At 41.6% G+C, this 12,981-nt stretch overlaps 1 non-coding gene across 1 annotated transcript; it reads right to left on the minus strand.

Annotated features, from left to right (window-relative positions):
* Positions 1–359: 359 nt before the first annotated feature.
* Positions 360–441, minus strand: trnas-aga (transfer RNA serine (anticodon AGA)). Its single transcript has one exon. It is a non-coding gene; the product is annotated as a tRNA-Ser (tRNA).
* Positions 442–12,981: the final 12,540 nt, after the last annotated feature.

The raw sequence follows: 12,981 nt of genomic DNA on the forward strand, positions 1-12,981 counted from the left end.
ACTTTCAGTGACAGATCACACTTTCAGTCTCAATGCCCAGATGTATTACAAGATTTGAAGTGAACATTGTGTTGTCCAGTGATGGTGGTATAGTGGTGAGCATAGCTGCCTTCCAAGCAGTTGACCTGGGTTTGATTCCCAGCCATCGCAGTAGCTTTCTTTGAGTGATGTTCTTTCTGCTGGACAACACAACGTTCACTGCAAATCTTGTAACACAGACTGAAGAGAAATACATTGGAGGAGACTGGTGTCTTCCAGTAACTATGAGGTAAAATTTTGTTTTGTTCATAAAGGCACATCTGCAATTTGGCAAACTGTGATGTGTCATTGGTTTGTTACCACTCTTAAAGAATGCCTCTCGTTGTCGGCAGGATTTGAACCTGCGCGGGGAGACCCCAATGGATTTCTAGTCCATCGCCTTAACCACTCGGCCACGACAACCTGAAAAGACAAGCTATACCTGTTTGCACAAACGTTCATAAACTTTTAAATTAGTAGTAGTTACCAGACACGGGCAAAGTGCAAATTGTAGTTCACTGCCTGTGTCTGTGGATCCTTGTGGAGGCAGCTTGTTTGATTGATATGTTCCCTTATTTGTACCATAACAGAGATGTAATATTTTATCAAATCGGGTTGGGCAAGTAACCTTTCTGGTTACTTCTTGACAAATAAACTGCAATGGTTGGGAAACAAACCCAGGTCAATTGCGGGGAGGTAGCTATGCTCACCACTATACCATCATCACTGGGCAATACAATGTTGACTCCAAATCTTGCAACACATCTGGGCACTGAGACTGATTTTAGCATGAAGTACCATACATGCAAGGATGCACAACACTGTGCTATACAAATTTGTTCAAATCCGTCTCAGTTGCTGAGTAAAGCAGGAGATGGTTAAAGTGCACACAGTCATCAGACACTTATTGAGTTAATCTTCCACTTTATTGCCTTTGTTACACTTGTTGCATTATTTCCTTTCATCCGTCAGAGTAAGATTGTCTAAAGCTCTTTTACAGACCGGACCATAACACCTGATGGAGATGCCAGGGACTGAACCCAGGTCCTTATAAATTCAAAGCATGCATTCGACCACTGAGCTGCATCTCCTGAAGTTTGTCTGATTTTTTTTTACTTTCTTGAAACCTGGGTGAAATATGTAATGTTAATGTTGTATGTGGTTTCAAAATGTGCAATGACTGGAAATCAAACCTGGGCAAAATGCTTGCACTGCTATGGTATATATCATAGTCAAAAAATAACACACATATGGAAAATTCATGGCTTGTTGGTCTATGGCAGGGGTCGGCAACCTGCGGCTCCAGAGCCGCATGCGGCTCTTTGATCCCTCTGATGCGGCTCAGCTTTTAAAAAATACTTAATGAATATTTAATTAAAATGTATTTTATTTTAGTTCGTACAGCAAATTAAAGACATAATTTCACTTCTGGCCTCTTCAACTGATGAATCTAAAGACTAAGGTGATGTTGAACAAATAGCGCTGTTCTGCCGGTATGTAAACTCGACTGGGCCATAAGAAAAAATGATTCAGTTGATACTACTAAAAGGCCAAACACGGGGGGGACGTCTGTGAGGCTGTCTTGAATTGTTTAAGAGCAAGAGGAATAACCCCCCCCCCCTCCGGTGTCAGTGGTACAGACGGGGCACCGAGTATGACAGGCGCGCACAACGGCTTTGTGGCTTTACTGCAGAAGTCGCTGGACAGTAAGTTGCTGACTTCACTGCATCCTGCACCAAGAAGACCTGTGTTTCAAACATTTCCTCCGAAATGCACATAAGTAATGAATGTTGTCATTCAGGTTCTGAGCAAATTAATGGCGAAAGGTTTAAATCCCCGTCAGTTCCGTTTGTTACTGGACGAGCTGGGAACAGCCAGAGTGGCTCGGAAAGCTCCACGTCTCGTAGACATTACAGCGCACCTGAACACAGTTCTTCAGGGTAAAGGACGCGCCGCCCTGGGAGTCCTTTACCCTGAAGAGCTGTGGAGGTTCTGCCATTGGAGCCAAGTTGACAGTGCTAGCCCTATTTTACTAAACCGTTAACCCAACGTTTTTTTTTTTTTTGTAGTTAAGAATGATTTGTGGCATGCAGAAATGTTATTTCATTTTCTTTGCAGTCGTTCATTGATTTCATAAATGTAACACAGTACAATTTGTTTATACATAGCACAAAGGCAAAAAAACCCCGTTATATACAGTGTTATTTCATTTAAAATTTCAAAAGGGTTTTGTGGCTCCCAGTGTTTTCTTTACTGTGTGAAACAGGCACAAATGGCTCTTTGAGTGGTAAAGGTTGCTGACCCCTGGTCTATGGGTATGATTCTTGCGTTGTGTCCGATAGGTCCCGGATGAGACCACTTAGCATAGAAGTTGATCATTGGAGTCGTGAATAGACCCCATGCCAATCTACCTGATCCATAGCCTTTCAAGTCAGTGACAAATTCAAGCTGCATTTCCTTTTTAAACTGCTTTTCTTTCTACCAAAATTCAAGTTCCAATTTTGGTCAAATGATTTGCTTCAAAAGTAGTCTTTCGTCCAATAAATCAAAAAAAAAAATCTGAAAGCTCAATCCGGCAGTGGAGCCATAAAAACACTACATGCCAAACAAACTACTTAACAATTGCCTTTCTAGTCACTGACTGATCACATTTACTTGATGGAAAATTGCTAATATGAGTTTTATGCATGGCTCGTTGGTCTAGCGGTATGATTCTTGCTTCGGGTGTGAGAGGTCCCGGGTTCCACTCCAGGATGAGCCCTTAAGGCAAGAGCTGTTACAATCTTAATCTGTAATTTAAAATCCAGTTTATCGTTAAATTAACCCATGCTCAAATTGTAATAGAGAGGCTATTTTTAATATCCTGCTTCAACTGCCCGCAACAGAAAAAAATGGGAGAAAATATGAGGAACAAATGAGCTGGACATGACTCTCTTTGTTCATTGGTCTAGGTTTATGATTCTCGCTTAGGGTGCAATAGGTCCTGGATGAGACTACTTCGCATAGAAGTGGAGGCATGGAATAATTAATATGGTTTATTTATTGAGTGATTAATAATTGTTTGTTTTATTTGGATCCCCATTAGCTTCAGCATAAACTAAAAGCTATTCTTCCTGGGGTCCTACAATCCTTTCTTTGACAATACTCTTTAAGACATTTCATTACACACACTCAGACATACATTTGAAAATACAAATCACAAGTAAATCTTACAAAAAAACCCATTAGCGAATACACAAATCTATTTTTAACTTTAAGCCACGTGAGTTGTTCATGCATGTTATCAACATTTGATCTAAACCCACACGAGAGAGCCACACGTGCAGCTTTATTCTGAATCACTTGTAATTTTTTCATATTACAGTTTTGTCTGATTGCTTAAGCACATTTTTTGTAACTATTGGCTATTTTTGCAAAACTCTACACACAAATAAGAAAACCTTTCACCCAATTATCAAAACATTGTAGTTCTCTTGCAAAAGCGAACACAGCTAGATTAACTCTTCACACCTTCGTAAAAATGGTGTTTTCGTATCAAACAGTAAACACAAGCCATCATCTACTAAGCACACAATGTGCCAACTACACACTGATGGTATGAATACAAAACACATCTGGCTTTCTCTTTCTCTGTACAGATGTCAATTTGAGGTCACACTTTTGTCATAGTGTCATGAAAACATACAAGGATCCAAACTTCAAGTATTGGTGTTTATTCACACTCATCAAAACCAAGACAAAGTCAGAACACAAAATAGTAATTTCACAAAAAACAAAAAAACAATCAGCCTACATCATGTCATCTTTCTGGGTCCGGCCACAAAATTTCGTCCACATCGCATGTGATATCCTCCAGTCCAAGGCACCGGGGAAAATATCTCCTTGAATGCCGTATCCAGGCCTGACATGATGCCTGGTCAATATCTCCACATGCCTCCTCCATGGCCTGTAAAAGGGCTGCCTGTTGATGAGGATGACGGTCGTACACTTTCCAGCGCCAGGCAGAGAAGAACTCCTCGATGGGATTTAAGAATGGAGAGTATGGAGGGAGGTTGAGTGCCATGAAGAATGGGTGGTCTGTAAACCAGATGTGGACCAAAGCAGCCCTATGGAAACTAACATTGTCCCATATGATGACATATCGGGTATGCTCTGGTCTCTGAACAGTGAGCATGTCATGTAAGGTGTCCAGGAATGCAATAATGTGTGCAGTGTTGTATGGGCCTATGGTTGCATGATGGTGAACAACACCATTTTGGCTTATAGCTGCACACATGGTTATGTTACCACCACGTTGTCCTGGGACATTGATGATGGCACGGTGTCCAATAATGTTCCTGCCACGTCTCCTGGTTTTACTGAGGTTAAAACCGGCCTCATCTACAAAAAGTAGCTCATGTCCCATGGCATCTGCTTCTAGTTCCATCACTCTCTGGACAAGACAAAACAAATGCATCACATCAGGCCCATGCACAGCACTACAGTATGCACTTCCAGATTCAGAACCAATGACACTGTAGCTTACCTGCACATAGTCATATCGCAGTTGCTTTACACGTTCTGTGTTTCTCTCGAAAGGAACTCTGTAAATTTGCTTCATTCTTAGTCTGTGGCGCGCAAGTACACGACTTAGTGCAGAAATGCTTACACTGTTTATATTTTGAAAGATGGTGTCATTATCAATTATACGCTGCTGTATTTCGTGCAGTCTTATTGCATTATTGGCAATCACCATGTTCACTATATGGGTCTCTTGCTCTGGAGTGAACATTCTTCCTCTGCCCCCAACATCTGGACGTCTAGCAATTCTGTAAAGTAACAATTTCAGTATTTTTGCATGTATGGCACTGTTGTGTTTCTCATTAGAGTATGGCAGTGCTACAAAGTACTTACCGAGTCTCATTTCGAAATGTCCTGATGATGCTTGCCACAGTGTAGCGGCTCAAATTAGGCTGAACCCGTTGGCCAGCTTCCCTCAGGGTCATCCCATGGTTGATGACATGGTCCACTAGTGTAGCTCTGATGTCATCAGTTATTCTATTTCTTACTCTTCTTACCCTTCCTCTTTCCCCTCCTCGTCCTCTTCTTGCTCCTCCTTGTCCTCTTCCTCTAACTTCCTCTAACCCTCTTGCTTCTTCAACTCCACGTCCTCTCCCTCGGCCTCCTCTGATTCTCACTCTTCTCACTCTTACTGCTCCATCCATTGTACTCCACACAGACAGCTTACCTGTGGCTTATTTATAGTGCTTAGGCTGATTGCAAAGTGAACTAATTATCTAAAACAGTTTTCACATGTGAAAGTGTGCCAGACAGTTGGCAAAATAGTGTTAATGATAACCATACATGTGTATAATTTTGCTAGGAGTGTGTTGGAAATTTGGTACTTGAGTGTAAGCAGTGAGTTGTGTTTAAAGTTCTGCAAAAAAGAGTGTTGTGCAGTGAATTGTGCCTACAGTTTTGCAAAATGTGTGTTACAAAATTGCAAACTGAGTGCAATGCAGTGTTTGTGCTTTTAGTTTTGCAAACTCAGTGAGTGGTTTTGCTATACGTATTAATAGTTTTAGAAATTGTGCTACAAGAATCACGATTAGTGCTTAAGCATTCAGAAAAAACTGTAACACCAGGTCTGAGCTGATTTAGGGGGGGGGTTGTCATGACAGCTGGGAGCATTTCAGAGATTAGAAACACGTCACACAGGTGTAAGATGTCTTCCTAAGAAGACTAATGAACACACCTGCGTCTCTTCTTGTTGGAAAATAAGAACCCAGCATTCCTCTGACTCTGCCCGGGTTGGGGGACTTCCTTGTTCCTGTAGAGTGAAGGAACGTAGACCAGTAGACACCTAGACACCTAGACAAATAGACCCGTAGACACCTAGACACGTAGACATGCGTCTGACATGTGACAGGCTGAAAGACATTGATTCAACAGAATGTAGAAATGTAATAATATTACTGTAGACTTTATTAAATGTTTGTGTGTGCATGATTGAGTGTGTGTGTGTTTCCGTGTGTGTGTGCGTGAGTGAGTGTGTGTGTGTGTGTGTTTCTGTGTGTGTGTGCGTGAGTGAGTGTGTGTGTTTGTGTGTGTGTGTATGCATGAGTGAGTGTTTCTGTGTGTGTGTGTGTGTGTGTGAGTGAGTGTGTGTGTGTGTTTCTGTGTAATGACAGGTGCTACATTAATAAAAGTGACACATGTTGGACTATCACATGGACTCTCTGAGGGTTTCTTCGAAGTATCAGGACTACGTGATGAGATTAGAGACACAGGTGTGACTATCACATGGACTCTGGATGACAGGGACATTGTTCCTGAACAGGAAATGTTCTTAATGAAAAATGTTCAGGCCGTCAGATGTGTAAACACCAGAGATGGGAAGTAACGAAGTACAAATACTTCGTTACTGTACTCAAGTAGATTTTTCTGATATTTTTACTTTACTTTACTATTTATTTTTGTGGCGACTTTTACTTTCTACTCCTTACATTTTAACACAAATATCGGTACTTTCTACTCCTTACATTTTACAAAATTGGCTCGTTACTTCAGTTTTTACAAGAGGTTGTTATGTCGGAAAATAGCGCGGACACGCGGCACACACCGCGAGCGGGTGCGCGCGCCACACGGAGAAAAAAGTGAGAGAAATGAAAAGGGGACAAGCTGTCCGGAGATTAACCAGCTGAGATTGTGTGTGTTCCTCTTAGAGAACTGTAAGTCGTATAACTCATGTTGCCAGTTCACTTAAGCCTGTTGTTGGTCTATAGTTCTTCACATTTAAAGTAAGTTAGCTAGTGGTTCTGGTGTGGTCTTCACCTGTTAGCTAGTGGTTCTGGTGTGTTCTTCACCTGTTAGCTAGTGGTTTTGGTGTGGTCTTCACCTGTTAGCTAGTGGTTCTGGTGTGTTCTTCACCTGTTAGCTAGTGGTTTTGGTGTGGTCTTCACCTGTTAGCTAGTGGTTCTGGTGTGGTCTTCACCTGTTAGCTAGTGGTTCTGGTGTGGTCTTCACCTGTTAGCTAGTGGTTCTGGTGTGTTCTTCACCTGTTAGCTAGTGGTTCTGGTGTGGTCTTCACCTGTTAGCTAGTGGTTTTGGTGTGGTCTTCACCTGTTAGCTAGTTTGCACGTTGATCTCAATGAAGCATCAACAGTTTCACAGCTTTATTCGCATGAGTTTTTTTTTTTTTGACCGAACTTCAGATTCTGTAGTTCAGTTGACAAGTGGATGGAAACTTAGCTAGACAGAAGTTGTCTCCCTCTGTGTTTTAACAGACACACCTGGGGTGAAGTTGGACACCAGAATCAGCTTTAATCCAGTCCTCATCTAGTCCTCAACTTTCACATCATTTCACTGGAGTTATCCTTATTATTGTTTACGTCATCAATACCATATTCAATCTAAATGGATGGGAATACATCTACTGTATTTGACGCACGACTAAGAAAACTCAACAGATTCAGCATTCTGCATTAATTCACAGCAAATCATTGAGGCTTGATGGCGCTAACGTTAGCACATAGTAGTATGAGGGCGCTAACGTTAGCACATAGTAAGGAGGGCAACATGATTGAAAATGAAGAAAACAACAAGACCTTCCCATCATCCTCAGCCTTATCTGAGAGAGATGTTTGAGACAGTAGACATCAAGAAGGACTCCTGGCCAATGTGCTGGGGAACTTCTTCATTAATGTCTGTTTAGTCATCATATTTTTATATTTTTATGTTAGGGGGAAAGATTAAAAATAGAAACTGGATCTGTGAATTCTCACAGAATCACAACTGAATTCATATATTGCTAGTAAGTCAGAATCTTATTAAAGTCCCAGTCTCTGTCATTATAATCATATATGTGATGTTTTAGGCCTATTGGCAAACAGCCATTTAAAATGTAGCCTTTGCCATATAAATCCATGTCCTCCATGTCCACTGAAGTTCCTCAGCGTCTCTCTAGTAACATCTGTGTGCTCCAGGTAGCTTTCGCAAGGCTACTTTTACTTTTATACTTTAAGTAAATTTTCAAGCCTGTACTTTGTTACTTTTACTTGAGTAAGGAAGTTAAATCAGTACTTCCACTTTTACCGGAGTATTTTTTAACACAAGTATCTGTACTTCTACTTAAGTACGGAAAGTGAGTACTTTTGCCATCTCTGGTAAACACACACAGATACACACACACACACACACATACACACACGCCAACAGCATATAAACAACATGTCCTTCATGTCCACTGTAGTAAATAGCATATTAAGACTTGTCTTCCATGTCCACTGTAGCCAAAAGCATCTAAAGACACCTCCATGGGGGGGGGGGGGACTATCACATGGACTCTATGAGGGTTTCTCTGAAGTATTAGGACTACGTGATTAGATGAGACTGAACAGAAGTCTCATCTGAGACCTGAGAAGACTAATGAATACACCTGCGTCGATTCTGGATGGAAATAAGAACCCAGCATTCCTCTGACTCTGCCCTGGTTGGGGGACTTCCTTGTTCCTGTAGAGTGAAGGACACGTAGACCAGTAGACACGTAGACACGTAGACCCGTAGACACCTAGACAAATAGACCCGTAGACACCTAGACACGTAGACACGTAGACCAGTAGACCCGTAGACACATGTCACATGTCACATGCGTCTGACATGTGACAGGCTGAAAGACATTGATTCAACAGAATGTAGAAATTTAATAATATTACTGTAGACTTTATTAAATGTTTGTGTGTGCATGAGTGAGTGTGTATGTGTGTGTGTGTGTGTCTGTGTTTGTGTGTGTGTGCATGAGTGAGTGTGTGTGTGTTTTTGTGTGTGTGTGTGTGAGTGAGTGTGTGTGTGTGTTTCTGTGTGTGTGCGTGAGTGAGTGTGTGTGTGTGTGTGTCTGTGTGTGTGCATGAGTGAGTGTGTGTTTTTGTGTGTGTGTGTGCGTGAGTGAGTGTGTGTGTGTGTGTCTGTGTGTGTTAGTGTGTATGTGTGTGTGTGTGTGTGTGCATGAGTGAGTGTGTGTGTTTTTTTGTGTGTGTGTGCGTGAGTGAGTGTGTGTGTGTGTGTTTCTTTGTGTGTGTGCGTGAGTGAGTGTGTGTGTGTGTCTGTGTGTGTTAGTGTGTGTGTGTGTGTGTCTGTGCGTGCTTCTGTGTGTGTGTGTGTTTCTGTGTGTTTGTGCGTGAGTGAGTGTGTGTGTGTGTGTCTGTGTATGTTAGTGTGTGTGTGTGTGTGTCTGTGTGTGTTAGTGTGTGTGTGTGTGTGTCTGTGTGTGTGTGTGTGTGTCTGTGTATGTTAGTGTGTGTGTGTGTGTCTGTGTGTGTTAGTGTGTGTGTGTGTGTGTGTGTTTCTGTGTGTGTGTGCGTGAGTGAGTGTGTGTGTGTGTCTGTGTGTGTTAGTGTGTGTGTGTGTGTGTGTGTGTGTGTGTTTTTTTGTGTGTGTGCGTGAGTGAGTGTGTGTGTTTCTGTGTGTGTGTGCGTGAGTGAGTGTGTGTGTGTGTCTGTGTGTGTTAGTGTGTGTGTGTGTGTGTCTGTGTGTGTTTCTGTGTGTGTGTGTGTGTTTCTGTGTGTGTGTGCGTGAGTGAGTGTGTGTGTGTGTCTGTGTGTGTTAGTGTGTGTGTGTGTGTGTCTGTGTGTGTTAGTGTGTGTGTGTGTTTCTGTGTGTGTGTGCGTGAGTGAGTGTGTGTGTGTGTCTGTGTGTGTTAGTGTGTGTGTGTGTGTGTCTGTGTGTGTTTCTGTGTAATGACAAGTGCTACATTAATAAAAATGGCATGTGAATGGGACACATGTTGGACTATCACATGGACTCTCTGAGGGTTTCTTCGAAGTATCAGGACTACGTGATGAGATTAGAGACACAGGTGTGACTATCACATGGACTCTGGATGAAAGGGACATTGTTCCTGAACAGGAAATGTTCTCAATGAAAAATGTTCAGGCCGTCAGATGTGTAACCAGACACAGATACACACACACAAACACACACAAACACACACACACACACACACACAGACACACACACGCCAACAGCATATAAACAACATGTCCTTCATGTCCACTGTAGTAAACAGCATATTAAGACATGTCCTCTGTGTCCACTGTAGTCAACAGCATCTAAAGATACCTCCATGGGGGGGGGGGGGGGGGTGGACTATCACATGGACTCTATGAGGTTTTTTTTTAAGTATTAGGACTACGTGATTAGATGAGACTGAACAGGTCCATCCAGGGGTACTGGACTATCAAATGGACTCTGGATGACAGGGACATTGTTTCTTATCAGGAAATGTTCTTACAGTTTTTCTCAATTGTTTACACACAAATACTGGTACTTGAGACACAATAACCACAACATGTAACTCAGTCACCAACCCCCTGAACCAATTCTGCCAAACTACAAGCTCAATTCCTGCTCTACACTCAGACTGCAGTTCTAAAACACACTTTTTTCAAAACACTCCACACAATTCTCTGCCTTTGGCACAATTTTCATGAAGAAAATCTGTTGTCTTCACAAGGAACACACTGCCTTTCAAATATGCACACTGACTCATCACAAGGGCAAACACCCGTCACACAGCTTTACAGTTAGCAATCAGAGCTTTAGCATCAAACGGCAAAAGGTGAGCTCTTCTGTTGTGGAGGAATGGACGCCAACATTGGAAACAGAGTCAGAGCCAGAGGAGTGAGAGTAGTAGGAGGAGGTGGACGAGGAGGAAGAGGAAGAGGAAGGCCAAGGACTGTAATCTCTGATGGGCAAAGAGTACAGCCAAAATGTGAGCAGGTACACTGTAGCATCCATCATCCGGACTTTCCAAAATGAGAATAGGTAAGAAATCTACTCTCACTAGAATATTGCAGTACTGCACAGTATTCCTACTTTGTATTCCTACACAGTATTTACAGTATTTTACTATTTGTTTGGCAGAACAACACAAGGTGGTCGGGAACGTCTTCCGTCTCTTTGACAGGAAACTGAACTCATGAATATGGTCCTAGAAAATAATGCCATACACAACACTACGGTAAATACAAAGAAAAACAATGACATATTTCAAAATATTGATAGGGTAAGCTCATCAACACTGGACCAGGTCTTGTGCAGAAATCATCTCAGGATGAAGCCGGTCTACAGGGGGCCATTAGAACGCAGTTCAGAAAGAGTCAAAGAATTGCAATATTACTAACAAACAAATTATATTTGGGACAACGTAAGTTTCCAACGGGCTGCTCTGGTTCATCACTGGTTCACTGCCCCCCCCCCCAGGCTTTTTAGTTGTTTATCTCCCTCCATATTCTCCATTTCTCAATCCTATTGAGGATTTTTTTCTGCCTGGAGATAGAAAGTGTTTGACCGAAATCCACAAATGCTTATACCTCTTCTCCAAGCTATAGAGGACGCATGTGGAGATATAGCAGCTGATGCTCTTCATGGCTGGAATCGCCATGGCGATATTTCCCCCGCTGCTTGGTCTGGGAAAACATTGCTTGTGATGTGGATGAGGTGCTGGGGCCAGACCGCATCAGAAGACAGGATGCAGCAGAGTAGTTTTTTCAGTTTTTTTACTGTAACTGTGTACAGTAAATTCTTCTGGTGTTTTGTATGTGCAACTTTGTGTTGGTTGGGAATTTGCTGTACACTGTGTACATTGTTTATGTGGGACAAGTATATTTGTTACTGTGTATTTATGTGTACTGAGCATAAAAACAATATTCCCAAATATTTTACAACACACTTATGTATGTACTGTCTGAAGTGTAACACTGAACAAAAAAAAGGCCTAATTCATTATAATGAATGGAGAAGAAGTGTTTTCCATTCATCATAGTGTTTTACACTGAGCACATCAGTGTTCAACTGCTTCTTATGAATGTCTATTCAAATGATGGTTTGTGTGTGTCATTTGAAAACAAAATACCATTTTGAGAAGAAATAACGTTGTTTTGAATGTAAAGTTTAATTTTGCAGGAGAAATGAGGGGTTTAGCCCATTGTGTGTGTGTTTTTTGAGTTGTGTGTAGTGTTCTGAGAACATGAGGCATTCTTTCAGAAAATGTGTGTAAACAATTGAGAAAAACTGTAATCCTGGAGTCTCATGTGTCAAATCAGCTACCGTCTGATCCGAAATAAACATGTTTAACAGTTATTCCGTTGTCTTCTGCATGTGTTCTGCTTTATTTTTATTAACATGCATTAGCCTACTTGTCACTTGTTGTCGCAAGTTTGATTTAAACCCTAGCCTACTACAGCTGTTTAGATGTTAGAAATGGTTGCACTGGCATCCTGATGCGGAGTGGGACTTTTACCGTTGGGACGGTACTGTTTCAAGGCTGGAGTGCGGTAGTCGCGTCAGTGTCCTCTCTCTCTGTAAAAGTTGAGAGTCTCAGCTTCAGGTTACAGGACGCGCTCGAAGATTAAGTGTGACGATATTAATGTAGCGATATTCCCAGATGATAATTATGGCAGACTGGTCAGAAACCAATACATTCATCATTAATAAAGGACAGTTTGTGTTACTCCTTCATACGTAGGTCTACTGTTTTTTTATTATAGCTTACATTGGTTTCATAACCTTCTCAATTAGTCTCCCATCCTGGACCAATAACATGGCCTATATACAGTACGTTTATAGTGTAGTTTACACTCATCACACCGGGAAAACCACAATGCCTCTTAATCTTTTTATTTTGGTGCGGTCACTTGTCAGAAGAATAAAAAAACATGAATATTGTTTTACATATGCTCACAGCGTGTATTGAAGTCACTTACTTCTTTTTCTAGTTGTTGTCCCTTTCTGATTGTTCTGTATGAACATTAATTGTACAAAGAATTAGACATAGCTTATAGAGATTTGTGCATGGTTGTAAAACATGTCCTCGCGTTGTGAATAAGGGTTTGAAATTAAGCCTAGAGTCCTTAGGGTCCCTTTCCTGAGGAACATTATTATAGTGCTTTACATGGTAGGCTAGTCAAAGACACTTTACACTAAAAC

The sequence above is a fragment of the Etheostoma spectabile genome, unplaced genomic scaffold (assembly GCF_008692095.1).
Source record: "Etheostoma spectabile isolate EspeVRDwgs_2016 unplaced genomic scaffold, UIUC_Espe_1.0 scaffold00018490, whole genome shotgun sequence".
Lineage (NCBI taxonomy): Eukaryota > Metazoa > Chordata > Actinopteri > Perciformes > Percidae > Etheostoma > Etheostoma spectabile.